Source organism: Brachycentrus maculatus, unplaced genomic scaffold (assembly GCF_059751285.1).
Source record: "Brachycentrus maculatus isolate JH-2025_06_01 unplaced genomic scaffold, ASM5975128v1 h1tg000202l, whole genome shotgun sequence".
Classification (NCBI taxonomy): domain Eukaryota; kingdom Metazoa; phylum Arthropoda; class Insecta; order Trichoptera; family Brachycentridae; genus Brachycentrus; species Brachycentrus maculatus.
The window spans coordinates 204,783-221,700 of record NW_028280953.1 but is presented as its reverse complement, the minus strand read 5'-3'; the positions used below and the strand labels follow the sequence as shown (position 1 = coordinate 221,700).

The window sequence follows — 16,918 nt, the reverse complement described above, 5'->3', positions numbered from 1 at the left end:
TCTTACTTTTTTATAATATGCCATGAGATTTATCATATATCGTTCACTCTTTTCATGTCATGTATAAAAAAACTTGCTTTTACAGGAGATCGTTTTTAAAGTTTAAAAATATAATAAAATGCATTTTTTTAAAAATTAACCCACTTATTGAACTTTTAACTATGCAACAAACTTTTTTTAAGTACAACCTGAATGCTTTTTCTCCATTTGAAAAATATTTAGAATTTAAAAAAAAGGATTAAAATTACCTTTTCTTCAAAATGCAAAAACACCACTTTCTGCCCTGAAGCGAGTAAATATAAAGTTAAAAATATACCGCCTTTGCTAGGATATAGTACATTTTCTGGGCATTCCAAAAACATGCACAACTGAAAAATGACGATTTTTTATATATGACGTTGTTGAAAGGTGTGAGCGATATCTAGGAGTTCCAAAAAAATTGTAGTGTGTTTATAAATCATGGGTAGAATGGTGAATGTTGCTTGCAGACGGTTAGGTTACAGGATTAGGATGAGACCGACGAGTTAGTTAGAGAAGATACATGAATGTGGAAAATGTCCTCTCTGCTTACCCCGTCGTGGAAGCATTGTGATGATTTGTAAGTTAGATAGTTATCAAATAAAGTCTTGAATCTAATAATTGGAAGGGTATTAGACATAATATCGAACGAAGGGAAAATTTGTAGATAAACACAGATGTTCCTTCTCACACCATACATTTTCCCTATCACGAATGTAAGCCGATTCTCAAAGTCCTGTTATTACCCAGAATTACAAAGTCACATAGCATACTTAACCCTTTGACTACTGTTACCACTAACGGTACTGGAACACTGATGATGAGGAAGACGGAAAGGCGCAAATGGAAACAATTATTTATTTATCGAAAATTACAAGTTATAAGGGCGAGAAGAACAAAGCGATACCAATAAACAAAGAGCGAGCGCGACGTATATACGTTTGAATTTTAATCTTATTTGAGCACACAAAAATTTGTCCTCCACCCCTTATCATCATCATCTTCTAAAGGCAGCGCCTTGTTGTGTCAGCCACTTGTCTCTGTCAGTCGCCATCCTCTTGAGCTGCGAATAGGAGGAGACGTCCATGAGCCGCTTCAAATCCTGGAAGTATGAAGTTCTTGGGCGGCCTCTTGTTCGTTTTCACAAGATTCTTCCTTCGAAGATGTTGCTAAGAAAGGTGCTATGTCTAATTGAGTGCCCTATTAGCTTGGCCTTCCTCTTCAAAATATGATTTATAAGCTCTCTTCTTTTTTTTACGTCCTGCAACACCTTTTCGTTGGACTTCCTTACGACCCATGATGTTTTGGTCATCTTCCTCCAAACCCACATCTCAAATGCTTCAAGCCGGTCTTTTTCGTACTTTTGGATGGTCCAGGTTTCACACCCATACAACAAAACACTCCAAACAAAAGCCTTTATGAATCCTTTTCTTACTTTTAATCCCTTATATACGATTTTAAATGAGTTACATGTGGTGGGGACAATATTATAAACAAAATAAAAGTCGATGAACTGCGTCTCTTTGTTCTTCTCGCATACATCTATGAATACATTTGTAATACCCAAATTCTTATAAAAAATACACAAATTTGGAAAGAATAACAACCAAAATCCGAATTATCAGTTAAAGGTATTCTAGCGAGAAATGCCGGATCAGTTACAATAATTTTTATTAATTATTAATTATTAATATATATCAGTAATAATATCAGTTATTAATTACTAATTTTTATTAGTACTTTTATTTATTATTTATTAGTATTTTATAATACTTTTGTATCAGTTACAATTTGGACAATATGTTGGGGATGCGTTCATTCTTTTAAGGTTGTGTAATTTTTTTTAAATTAATACATCGATATTTAGAATTGAATATTTTACAATTCGTTATAAAATTACAATAATTAAGTTACAAAACATTAGTAAAATAAAACAATTTTGTTTCCGTTAAGAGTAAAACAAAAGTAAAGCTATCTAAGTTAATCAAGTTTTAAAAACTTACAAAAAAACTATAAAAATGAAAAATAATATAAAGTATAAAAATTACAACGAAGTTTATAAAAAATTAATAAAAATAATTATGAAAAACCAAAAATACAATAAAAACACTTAGCTATAATCAGGTTGGTGAATACACTGGAATAAACACACATCACTAACAAAATGGAGTTAAATTTATACTAATACAATACCGAAATTATAAAATATAAATATTATAAAATATAAATATAAATACTTACATATATGTATTTTAAAATCTAAATACCAATTGTTATTTTTTATCCATGAATTATGATTTTTTTTTATACATGGTCGCCCTTGTGGTGTTTATTGTGTCCAGCGGATGTGGCGAGCCGTTTGATTTGCAATATTTTGAGTATTTTGCGCACGGCGTAAAAAGGTCGTGAACAATAATCGAGTGGCGTTTACTTGTTAGTCGATGTATTAGACTTTTGGACAATGTTGCATAATTAAGTTAACTAAACTCTATCAGATATTTTTGCCGTGCAGAAGATGTCTGAAAGTTTTCAAAAGGTATTCACAAATTATGTTACACATTTTTCTCTTTAATTATGTGCGGTTAAATCGCGGTTTTTCTGGGATAGTAGGCCGAAAAGTCCTGGTAGCCAAAGGGTTAATACACGTGTTGTTTGAAAACAACTACAAACGCGTACGTAGGTTCCTACATGCGAGTATGGGATGTTTTTAAGGATGTAAACTTGTACAAACAAACAAACTTCAATGTTTTTTTAATGTTTTATTTTTTTTATACATATATTATTTTTTATTAATATATCTTTACATATTTTCCAATTGTAAGAAGAAGTCAGATCTCCTGATTTAATTCTCTATTCCACCCATGATTGACAAACACACGACTCAGATTTTTGGAACTCCTACATATATCACTGACACAGTATATACGAAGTAACAACAGCCATCTATGTTGGATTGAGTAAGCTTTTATTTAGCGAAAAAAAATTGGATGTATGTAACATCCGAATCCCGGATTATTTTTACGTACTGGGAAAACCTGAAAACATGATTTTCAATTTTTTATGCAGCTTATAATTTCACCAGTTATTTTATTCATAAATTTTGAGTGTGTCTAAATGATTATTCACAAATCTGGGTAGACTAGAATTAATTGATAAAAATGCGGTTAGTTTCGAAACCGGTAGACATTATAATTAAGTTATAATAAAGTATTTAAAGTGATTTTCAAAACAAAGATACATTTTAATTAGATATTACGTAATATATAATAAGTCCGCCTCCGTAGTGTAATGGTCTGCACGCTCGGCTACCGTTCTAGAGGTCCCGGATTCGATTCCCAAGGGGGGTAAAATAAATATGAGTGATTTTTTCACTGTAATATTTATTCAATATTACCCTGGACTGGTACCTGAAGCGGAGGGCTGATCACCTTTCCTTCATGTGTAAAACGATCAAGAGAACACTGCGTTTATATGACGCAGTGCCCTATGCACCATTGGGATGTGGATAAGGGTTTTAATATTATTTATTATTATTTAATTAAATTTATTACAAGATTCTCAAGAATCAGAAATTCTTTTTGTCTCTTCTTTAAAGTTGGATATTTTCAGATACGACATTTTACTTGAAGCGTGTCGACGATAAGAAAATATATGATAATAACTCTTTATGAGTAAAGTTTGTTAGATGGAAACGAATTAAAATTCGTATTTCTCAAGGGTTGTTAAATTTCAAGCATAGTTTTAAATATTAAGTTCTAACGTTTTGAAGCAGTGACTATACAAGCGAAACGAAGAAAAAATGCTTATTTAAGTACAGCGATATACTCAAATGACCAATTCTTATTACGCGAAACGAACATACTGAATACTAGGTGTCCCGAAATTTATAATAACTATGAAATTTTACAACATTTTGAGTGTGTCCAAATACTTGTTCACAAAATCTGGATTATCTCCAATTACAGGAGTTATTTAATAACTCCAATTACAGGAGTTATTTAAATAACTCCTGTAATTGAAGATAATCCAGATTTTGTGAACAAGTATTTGGACACACTCAAAATGTTGTAAATAAATTATCTGGTCAAATTATAAGCTTAATAATAAAAATGAAAATAGTATTTTCTGACGTTTCTCATGTGTGAGATTATAATCCAGGATTCGGATCTCACATACTAATATAAGAGTTTCTGCTTAATAAAAAGCTTCTTTACATCTCACCAATAGATGTCTCTAGTGAAGTTCTAGTGATTCATGAACAAGGTTTCTAAATTGGTTCATATATATAGATCTTCCAAGAATTTGAGTAGTGTGGTTGTCAATAATGGGTAGAATTGGTGAATGTTACACGTGTGTAAAATGATCACTTAAATCAGCCTATGACGGTCGTAAGCCCCGTAAATGCCCAGACTTCCATATTCTTCTTCATCTTTGATGAGATGTCAAAAAATAATATGAAATTTTGTTTATTAATTTTATTTATTTGCACTCAAATGCCGCCAAAGAAGATGACTGGTTTTGCCGTATTACTCGAGTGCCGCTGCTATGGCACCAAGAAAATAAAGTCCCAATACTCAATATTTTAAATGTATGGTTATTTTCTTTTCAATATAATTAAACCAGAAACATTTAGGTACAATTAAATACTAATAAGTCTCAATTGACTTGGCGTATGGACATACCAAATAACTTTCGAGTACAAAGGGTACTTTATGTTCATCATGTACAGAAAATAAATATTTACATTGGCGGGCTGATCGCCAAAAACCAATATCTTCCGACCAACCAAAAGCAGACTAGTGATTTTGGTCAAAACTTTTGATAGCTTATATAATAGCTGTTTGCAATCAGAGGGTAGATAGTGATTGAACATAAAAAATTGAACAGTGTTCGAATTGTTGCATCGAAACACGCGTCACAGTAGATTTTAAGAATAAGTGGTATTTACTGAGTAAAACTTAAATTTAAATATTTATTTTGATCAACTTTGGGAATCGAACCACGGACCTCCATCAGGGTAACTTAAGGAACTTAAGTCCAAAGCAAAAAATAGCAACGATGACTAGGACACTCGGAGTTGCATACTTAAAGGGCGGGGGGTTGTGTAACTCATTTTTATTCATATCTCTATCACTCAACTGGAACACGTGCAGCGACTTAAGATCGCCTTCACTGTTTAAATACAACACTGTAATCCAATAGTTCATGGGAGGAAAAATTTACGTTTTACATTTTAATCTGCAGTAATCTTATGCAATATTTTCCCTCTCTTTCAAAAAAAACTTCTTCATATATGTTGATATGTTTATGAAAAATATTTGTAAAATATTATTTAAAAGACTACTTTAACTAATCATTTCTGAGCCACCGTGAACAAAAATTAAGTTATATAGTTTTTAAACACATTTTGTTTTATAACTTAAAACCTTCAATCCGCGACAAACTTATGAAGTTTAAAACAAGTCATGATATAAACTGTAGTGTATTATTACGACTCCTTCGTTAATGTTTGTTTTCAAAACGAAGTCCATTTTTTTTCTATACTAAACTTTAAACGAAACGCCCAATTAATAAAAGAGTAAAAATTAACTTAACAGGGTTATATATTGTTTCGGCATTCACTTTGTGGCATCACATTAAATTACAAATAAAACACTCGTTTTTAACTACTCAAGTATTGTATTTTATTGCGACTTGTTTTGAAAGAAACAGATGCTTCCATCTACAGGTTTGTAGTAAATTTAAACTTGTGCAATGTTTATCACATTGCATGTTTAACCTCGGCTCGTAACGCATGTCTGTGTCGAAAACTTAAGTGCATGTTGGTCTTCGGGTCGACCAAAAATCGCATGTGTTAGACATTTTGTATAGTTTTGAGTGTGTAAATGGTGCTATGGTGGTGAAGGGTGGTATTGTTTGCATGCTGTGTTAGTGATTATCCTGACGAAGAGACGGGTACGTCTCGAAACCAGTGGACGCAAGAATCTCGGCGACTGGTTAAATACTATTATTATTAACATTTTTGTAAAAAAATAAAGTAAAAATGACCAACCTCAAAGTAAATGCTTTAAATATTAATAATATTGAGAATATATGTAAATATCCTGACCACTATTACACTTTACATGTCGCTCACTCCTTTCAAGAACGTCATAAATCAAAAATCGACAATTTTCAATTGTGCATGTTTCGGAATGCCCAAAAAATGTACTCTATCTTAGCAAAAGAGGCATAATTTAACTTGATATTTACCCGCTACAGGGCAGAAAGTGTTGTTTTTGCATTTTGAAAAAAAAGTATTGTTTAATTATTTTTTTAAATATACTAAATATTATTCAAATGTAGAAAAAACCTTCAAGTTTTTCCTAAAAAGATCTATTTCACAGTAAAAATTTCAATAAGTGGCTTGATAATTATTTTTAATACATTGTATTTTATTTTGAAACTCAAAAAACGTTCTCCTGAAAAAACAAGTTTTTTGATTTATGACGTTCTTGAAAGGAGTGAGCGATGTATCAACCATACCAGTATTACACGAAACTGCAATGCGTTCATAATTGACAATTAGTTTTTATATGTACATATTTATTTACATACTTTATAACCACAATACTTCAGTGATCCCTGAAATTAAAAATTAATTTAATTTCAGGAAAAATAAAATTTTAATTTCAGGCAAACGGAAATTTGTACAGTCGTTTCATAACCCGGTCAAAAATGGTAATGTACCTAATGTGATGTCTGGTTAATACTTTGAACTTAAAATATCCGCAAACAGTACATGTACTTTATTATTAGCATATGTACCGATCTAGGAGTTCAAATGAAACGAGCTAAATTGGAAATTTCCTCCAAGAAATGCCAACCCCTCTCCGATCCCCCATGTTTAATGTCGTAACTTTAAAATGAAATTCTTTGACCTGAAAGAGCGCCCACCGTTTGTAGGGCGAATTTTTCTCTACGATTACATTTACGTTATTCCAATAATATTCTACGAATTTCTAAATGTTTAAAGGTAAATTATTGAATGTACTAAAATATGAATTGAATAAATGTACTCTGTATTTACAGATTTTGCGTTTAATTTGAAGAACTCCGTTTTAATTTACGTTTTAAATATTAAAATCAAACGCTGGTTTTTAGAAAACAACGTTTGCTTTTAATAATTGCGTGGTAAAACGCGGTTTTTTTTAAAACACCAAAGGAACCTTCACGAATCCGTCACTAATAAATTACACTTATAATACGTAATAGATACAAACAACTTTCTACTAAATTGTATTTAAACTTTAAAAACACATAGTAAAAAAATGTTAAGGCATTTTTAAACTAGTATGAAGCTTAAATAGACCTTATTTTAACCTCAACTTTTGTTTTCTCCCATAAATTATTGCTGCATTAAATTATTGCTAAGTACCTAGAACGAATGAGTGAGGAAAGAACGGTAAAACAAATTTATGAGGCGAATGTTAGCGGGAAAAGAAGCAGAGGAAGACCGAGAAAAATATGGCACGATCAGGTATGCCAAATACTTGAAAGTGGTCAGGTTAGGAGTCGTAACAATCGGCGGGTATGTATGAGGAGATGCATGAACGTGGAAGAGGCGAAGAATGTTTGCAAGGACAGAGTGGTGTGGCGCTCTATTCTCTCTGCCAACCCCTGCGGGGAAGCGGCGTGATGGTTAGTTAGTTAGTTAGTTAAGTACCTAGAATTGTGTAGATATAAAGACCATCAGTCCACTCAATCTTCATATTAGTTTGAAAATGTAATAACAAGGCGAAACAATTATTTTTATGTGTTTTTCATAATAAAATACACTTTAGTTGACTCTAAAAATCAGTGTTTGATTTTAATATTTGATATATACTTATACTTGTATTCTGCATTAATCTCGATACATTTTATAATTGAATTGCAATCACATAGAATGATTGGAAACAAATATTATCAGAATATATTCCTGTAATCAATTATCCTCTAAAACGATATATTACTGATTGATTCGACATTAATTTTGGGAAATAAAATGAGTACTTTTACTAATAATACACAGGGGTAGACAGATCAGTGAAAACCTTAAATCTGGTGGTGTCAAAAGTCTACGTAATCGGAGGGCATGTATCACTAGATCTAATGATGTGAAGGAAGCTATGAGTGTATGTCAGAACAGAAGGATTTGGCGTTCTTTCCTCTCTGCGTACCCCTGCAGTGGAACGGTACGATGGTAGTAGTAGTCATTTTATTTTACAAAACATTATTCTACGAATGCCAAATCAATCCGTAATATGTCTTTTGTTAAAGGAGATAATTGATTGAAGGAATATCTTCTGATAATATTCTCATTAAGTGATTCGGCAGTCACTTTGTGGTTATATTTATCGATGTTTTATTAATGTTTTACTTTGTTAATACCCCTATTTCTTATAATATTCGTTAAAAACTGTTCTGTGTGATTGCAATAGAGTAAAACCTCGATATAATGGACTTCTATTGAATGAACTTAGAATATAATAGATATTATAAATAAAATATAGAGGACAATAATCCGGTCGGTAAATTTTAAACGCATTTATTGCAATTTAAGAGATTTCAAAAAAACAGAAAACTTTGAAAATGCAAACAAAACTTGATTACTTTTTCAAAGCATGATTACCGAAAGTAAGCGCGTCAATATCAAATAGCGACCCCATTTCACGACGAGTAACAGAAGACAATAAAAGAATTTCGTTTGTGTTTTATACTGTTTATTTATATCTAAATACAGCGTTAATACCATTTTTTAAAGTTTTTTAAAATATAATATTATATTTTTTGATGTAACGGAATTTCGGTTTTAAGAGACACCCTTAAAATTAGTCCATTATATAAAGATTTCACTGTATTACTAGAGAATTCAACGAAATAAATTTAGAAACATCTTTAAATGAAAACGCAGTATCCAACGTTTAGCTGATATAATTTTAAAGGGTGCAATTAACATCTAGAGTACTTGCATCAACACCATATCATGGTGCACTATTCAGACGTAAACGGTGGCAAACAACCCACAACCTAAAAGTTGAACTGGGAACACATCGTGTGCAGTGTAGTGAATATTAGGGGTGCCGTTTTTCAACATATGTTACATTTTCAGAAAGGATAGTGATATCAAGAGTAGAATTGTGCAAATAAAAGCACATACATCTTCTATACAAAAAAATTATAAATTTTCATATTTGACATCTCAACATAGATGAATAAGAATAAGTAAATCGTGGTATTTACACAGCTTACGACCTGTCATAGTGATCACTTAACATAGTGCAACATTCATCATTCTACTCATGATTGACAACTAAATTACTAAAAAAAATCTTCTTCTTTTTCTTTCCGTGTTAACTCCCTAGGTGGAGCATATGGCCAACACGAGACGTCTCCAAGTTGGAATAAGAGACATGAGGGATTGATGCTCTCAGGTGCCATTCTAAGGACATGTCTTAACCATGTCCACCTTCTCAAGACTTCCAGTATAAGAGGCTGTTAGCCTCTTCTCCTCACATCGTCATTCCTGACAAAGTCATACTACTTTATACCCAGCATTGGCCTCAGGCACCTATTTTTAAAACTTGCTAGTTTCTTGCTTTGAGCTTTGGTGAGTGAATTAAGTGAACTCAAAAATTTGGAAGTCATATAATATATAGATTATAAGTATGTAAAATAATCCGGGTTTGGATCTTGTTTCCAAATAAAAGGTTTCTGCTTAAAAAAAGCTTTTTGTATCCAATCAAAGGTGGTATATGTGACAGTGATAACATAGACAACAGGGATGAGGCTTTAGTCATTGTCGTTTTGTTAAATATGGGTTTATTATTATGAAGGATATAACTCTAAAATTTATTTTCATTAATTGATTCGGCAGTCACTTTGTGGTAAAATCTTTCCATTTTTAATTAATGTTTTACTTAGTAAATACCACTATTTCTTAAAATCTACGGTGTATGAAAATGATGCGGAATGCATCGAAACACGTGTCACAGTAGATTTTAAGAAATAGTGGTATTTACTAAGTAAAACATTAATTAAAAATCTAAAATTTAGACTTAGCTGCACATTTGAAAATGATGCAGAATGCATCGAAACACGTATCACAATAGATTTTAAGAAATAGTGGTATTCACTTGAGCTAAAAATAATAATTTTGAAAAAAGATGCTAACAAGATATTTTATTAATTTTTAAATATTTTTCTATGATTTGTGACAGCCCTATTATACTGGACGTATTGCAAGTGTGTGCAGTGTAGAGTGCGCCTCTCGCGGTGCATTATGCATGAGTTGCCACAGGAAGTAAGCATGGCAGCATATATACTCATACATATATAACACAAGTACTGGTACAAATGTTTCTAAAGCCCTGTTATCTTTGCACACTCTGTACTTCGTACAAATCCTACGAAGAATTTTCTCCTTCTGAATTTAAAGATGCTGAATGGCACTTTTGAAACTGCTGAAATTTTATGATATATTCAATAAAATATCATATTTTATGTGTATATATAATACTAGGAGACGTCTGAATTTACCGTATTTAATCAAATTTATTCAATGAAAACATTGTTTTCAAAATTTCAAATCTGCAATGTAGATTTTTTCAAATTTATTACTGAACAATGTTCCCACTGATAAAAAATAATCAGTAACTTAATAAATAAAAATATGAAACAGCTTCATCCTTCAACGTCCCAAGGACACAGCCCTAAAATTTAGGTTATTTTATCTTACAAATAAAATTTAGATAATTCTGAATGACGCTTCTTTACCTCCCTATAGATATAAAAAAAATAGAAGATATTAATTTTTATTATAAATAAATGGAGTGCTTTTTATGCATGTAAATTGAAAAAAAATACACAAACCAAACGATATAAGGAAGAAACAAAAGCATTATATCATAAATTAAATACGAACAATAAAAATCTTCAACAAAGACACGAGAATAAAAATATTAAACACTAATAATAAAAGATTTAAACAAGATTTAAAGATTTAAGTGACATGGAAATTTTTAATATTTGGAAGGCACTTAAAAATAATATTCCTTTAATTAATAACCAAATGAATTTTACTTGTAGTCCATTATTTGATTCAACATCGGTTAAGCAAGATTCGTCAATATCCAATTCAAACCCCGCCCACTGCTTTCAACCTAAGAGTATATAAGCTCGTTGAATAATAATTTTTAACCCTAGCGCATGTTTGACCTCGGCTGTTAACGCATGGTGCTGCAACCCTTAGTACATGTTGGTCTTCGGGTGGACCAAAAATCGCATGTGTTAAACATTTTGTCTAGTTTTAAGTGTGTGAATAGTGCTATGATAGTGAAGGGTAGTATTGTTTGCATCCTGTGGTAGTGATTGTCCTGACGAAGAGGCGGGTATATCTCGAAACCGGTAGACATAAAAATCTCTATCTAGATCTAAAAATCCCTCTTCAAGCACAAGAGCTTGGTCTCTTTTGGATGTAAACAACATAACCACAGAATTTTTTTTTTTTAAGTATGAAAAAATGTCGTAAAAAATAGTTGTTTTTTCATTAATAAACTTCAAAGGGGGCCTTTAAAAGTAGTTTATTTTTGTATTTAAATCAAACTTTAATAAAATATAAACGTCATATTTGACAACCGCTTAGTTCTCACGTCCAAATACGAACTCAATACGAATATTGTTTCTTTCCACAAACTTATTGGAACGGAAAAGTTTATTCTATAGACTGAAATATAAATTAATCTTTTTAGAAAGAGTTCTTTATTGAATTTATTAAACGATCAAAATAAATGGTTTTTCCTTTTTTCTGAATTTGATCACAACTCAATAAATGTATTGTTTTTGGGCAGCTTTATACATAAAGATACAATTCATTGAACGAAAAGAATGAACAGGAAAACAGAAGTCAGAGAGTTAAAATAAATAACCGATATTATCTTTGCGTTGTAATACAAAACATTATTTAGAATATAAAGAAAAGGGGTGTGTGATTGTGTTCTTCCAGTGCCTTATGTTTATGAAATTATACAAGGCTTGGCTTGAAATTGGCAATATTGAAAACAAAGATAATCAAATTGAAAAACGACTTCTTCTTCTTTTAAGTCATAACGTAATTCGATTTTTTGATTCGATCACTTAAAGCTAACCAAGCTATTCAGCGAAAAGCTTTTTGACATCTCAACATAGATGAAGAAGAATATGGAAGTCTGGGCATTTACAGGGCTTACGCCTGTCATATGCTTGTTTAAGTGATCTCTCGCAAAGTATTTTTTTTCCTTTTTTTTTATTTTACATAAATTGTATACATTTGTTTAAAAGAACAACTATATACATATTTAAACTAGTTTTTTGCAGAAACCCACCAAGCCACCTTGTGTGTCTTGTCGGTGGAGTTCTTTTTACATACATTTCTAATGTTTTTATCCATTTTAGCCTAATATACACACAAAAAAGTGAAAAAAATGAAGAATATAAAATATTTTAAAATTTTTGTAGAATTAACTCTTGATCATTTACCCATTCCTTTATTTTGCCTTTGGTCTATATTTTATTTTGACCTCTAACCTCTGTCGGCAACAAATTAAAAATGTTTGGAACGATATATTGAAGTCTTCGACTCCCTTATTTATTATTGATTCTTGGGACTGTCAAACTTTCGTTGTGGATATCATGGTTGTGTACTAGAAGATTTCGATATCGAAAAGAGAAAAAAGTTTCAGAACTAAGAAGCGAAGCGAAACAAAACAAAACAACCCCTTACAAAAGGGTGTAGATCTTGGGGCAGCTATGAATGCGAGTCACTTTCCACCCCTGGCTTCTAATTACCGAACAATTGTTGACCTGGATTCTCCACCGCGGATTTAATTATAAACCCACGAATTAGGGATGTTTTCAGATTAAAAGTCCACGAATCCAGTCTGGCCTGTAATTCAGGGATTCTGAAAATATTACCTAGTGGTTTGGAATGCCCTAATGAAACTTCTCGCTGTTGCATTGTTTGCCTACAAGAGTATAAACGTTTTCTATTTTGGTTTTGTATTTAACGTTTTTAATAAAGGTCCTGTTGAAGGCTTTATTTTGCAAAATAATAGGTTGGCTGGAAAAATTTGTGCTTTAATTAAAAAAACCTAATAGATAATAAAAGTTTAACATTTGAAGAAAACAGTTAACTTTCAAATTACAGTTCTCAAAATATTATGGAAATTCAACTTAAGTTTTCATTTTAAATTATAGTTTTACTTGGTAAATACCACTTTTTCTTAAAATCTATTGGACCACGTATTTTGATTCATTCCGCATTTTTTACAAACATAGTTTGTGAAGCATTTTAAGAAATAATGATATTTCCCAAGTAAAACTTAAATTGAAAATGGATTATTATTTTTACAATGTAATTGCCAAATCAAGTAATAAAATTAAAACTTTGAACTGCAATAGAAATTCGCTCGAACTTTGTTGCCATTTCATGTATATATTTTTAAGAATAACCTATTATTGTTTAATTAAAATATATAATAAAACCCTTATCCGCACCCCAATGGTGCATAGGGCACTGTGTCGTATAAACGCAGTGTTATCTTGATCGTTTATACATGAAGGAAAGGTGATCAGTCCTCCGTTTCAGGTACCAGTCCATGGTAATTTTGAATAAATATTACAGTGAAAAAATCACTTATATTTATTTTACCCCCCTTGGGAATCGAACTCGGGACCTCCAGAACGGTAGCCGAGCGTGCTGACCATTACACTACGGAGACGGATTGTTTAATTAAATATGAATAAAAAGACAAGAAGAGATTAAACATGTTACAAATATGTTGCACTTTAATTTACAAAGATTATTTTATAAAATACCTTATTGTAGCTTCATTTTGTTTCTCTCAAAAAGAGAATAAATTCTTGTTTCGGAAGTCAAAACTGGACTTTCAAGACGTCCACTGATTATATTCTGTATATCGCTCACTCCTTTCAAGAACGTCATAAATCAAAAAACTCGATTTTTCAGGAGAACGTTTTTAAAATTTAAAATTATAACACAATGTATAAAAAATAAATATCAAGCCACTTATTGAGCTTTTACTGTGCAACAGGTCTTTTTAGGTAAAACCTGAAGGTTTTTCTCCATTTGGAAAATATTTAGTATTTAAAAAAAAAATAATTAAACAACACCTTTTCTTCAAAATGCAAAACAACATTTTCTGCCTTGTAGGGGGTAAATATTAAGTTGAAAATATGCCTCTTTTGCTGGGATATAGTACATTTTTTGGGCATTCCGAAAACATACACAACTGAAAATTGACATTTTTTTTTATTTATGACGCTCTTGAAAGGAGTGAGCGATATGTATTATTCAATATAATAACTACACTCAAACGTTTGTTTGATGTTTTATGATAAACTTAAGCATAACCATTATGCTCGAATCTTGAAATTTTAAAATTACCGTAAATTATATTAAGTCGATTCCATTAATTCATTGTTTGTATAAAATCGCTTTTCAGAGACGAAGGCTTTTGTTCCTAGTTTATCAGATTTTCAGGTATACATATGAGACGAGCTAATAGATATTTATGCCATATTTTGTATTGAATTGAAGCAATTCATCTGGGAAAAAGACAATACGTTCAATATTCTAATACAAATATTTAAGGAACTCTACTAGTAAAATCTAGAATTATTTATTTTTATACAATATAACTCTTTTTTTATTTTATTTACATTAGCTGTATACATTTATCTAAAATAATAATTATGGGTTTAATTTATATTTGAAGCACTAAATTTGCTTTTTTCCATTTTATCATTAAAACGTAACTTTGTTTTAAAAGTTTTAATAGTGATTTTTGTCCAAAGTTACATTTTAATTATAATAATTATAATAATTTTTTTTAAATTGCAGATTTTTTGCAATTTCTATGCGATTTTTATGCAATTCTTTTTACAAACATTTTTTATTGTTTTATAAAATTTTACCCTAAAATACACACAAAAAATTAAAAATATAGACTTTTTTACAATTTCAAAGAATTAACTCTTGATCATTTACCCATTCCTTTATTTTGCCTTTTTTCAATATTTTATTTTCACCTCTAACCTCCATCGTCAACTAATTAAAAATGTATGGAATGATATATTAATGTGAACGATATATTGGTTTGGCTAAATGACAAACAAGGTGATTTGATATAAACAAAACTATTATAAAGATAATAACCTTAATATATGAATATTGATTGTAATAATGTTAAAATAAAATAAATATGTCGAAATTATCGTAAACGTAGATAAATAAAATGATCAAATTGGTAAAAAATATGTAAACTGAAAAAAACGTGATTTGTGAAAATACATACAAAAAAAGAATTTTTTTTTTACGTGGAAAGCGGATACATTATTATTTTTTTCAAATCGGTCAAAATGTAAACAAGGATGGTTGGACTAATCACACGTCATTAACAATCAAAATAACATTTTGTTTATTATTTTCAGATAAAAACGTGATGTAAAAAAGAAAATTCTCTCCGCAATCAAGTCAACTGTAAGTATGCAAATACATATGTTATATAAATCGCTCATAACTTATAGTTTTGTAGATTATATATCAAGTTATAAAAAATTAAATACTTGACTTCATAAAAATAACATTATTTTTGTCGGATAACACACAATAAATATGTTTTTATTTTGATGTAATACCAAATATATTTGTTTTTTTTTGTAAATATTGTATATATATTGATATTGAAAATAAATCGAAAAACTTCGAGACAGACATGTACGAAAAACATATTTATGAAATTACAACTCAGTATCGTAAAAAATATATATATACGCTAAAACAATGCCCATAATTACGAAAGTTATGTCAACATTTTTTATTTTTATTTATTTATTCGGGAATTGTACAGCTTACATATAAAAAATGATATAATAAACAATAGTTACATTAACAATAATAAACGATTCATTACATTAACAAAAAATAGTTACGTTAAAAAAAAGACAATTAAACAATTCCACATTTATGTTATAAAAACTATTTAAAAACATTCAGAGATTTAACAAAAAAAGGGTATTATATAAAAACAATAGATTAAGCAGGAAGGAGAAGGAAAGGAGAGGAATTAATAAGGGTGGTTAAAGGATTTTTTTTTCTAGGTATGAAGTTAAAAATATATTTATAAATATACATACATACATATACATACGCATACATACACATATATATATATATATATATATATATATATATATATATATATATATATATATATATATATATATATATATATATATATATATATATATTTACATATATACATATATATATATATATATATATATATATATATATGTATATATATATATATATATATATATTTACATATATACATATATATATATATATATATATATATATATATATATATATATATATATATATATATATATATATATATATATATATATATATATATATATATATATATATAAATATATATATATATATATACATATATATATATATATATATATATATATATATATATATATATATATATATATATATATATATATATATATATATATATATATATATATATATATATATATTATATATATATATATATATATATAACGTGGTAATATTTTTCTTTATAAATTGGGTGTATAATTATGTGATTAAATTATATGTAAAGTGGGTGTATAATAATAAAATAAACAATGTGTTGCTTTGTAATTAAAGAAACGACAATAAAAGTTTATTCTCAATTAATATTTGCAATAATTTTTATATCTATCTGATTCTGACAGTTAATAATATTATATTTTTTTCTATCGGATCTCTTTTGTTTAATTCTGTGCGACGCATGCGACA

At 29.5% G+C, this 16,918-nt stretch overlaps 1 long non-coding RNA gene across 1 annotated transcript in view; it reads left to right on the top strand.

The window, feature by feature from the left end:
- The first annotated feature begins 15,522 nt into the window (after positions 1 to 15,522).
- Positions 15,523 to 16,918, top strand: part of LOC148307258 (uncharacterized) — a 92,231-nt gene continuing 90,835 nt past the window's right edge. Inside the window, exon 1 of the long non-coding RNA XR_015837871.1 lies at positions 15,523 to 15,577. This is a non-coding gene — a long non-coding RNA (uncharacterized LOC148307258). The remainder of the gene's footprint in view (positions 15,578 to 16,918) is intronic.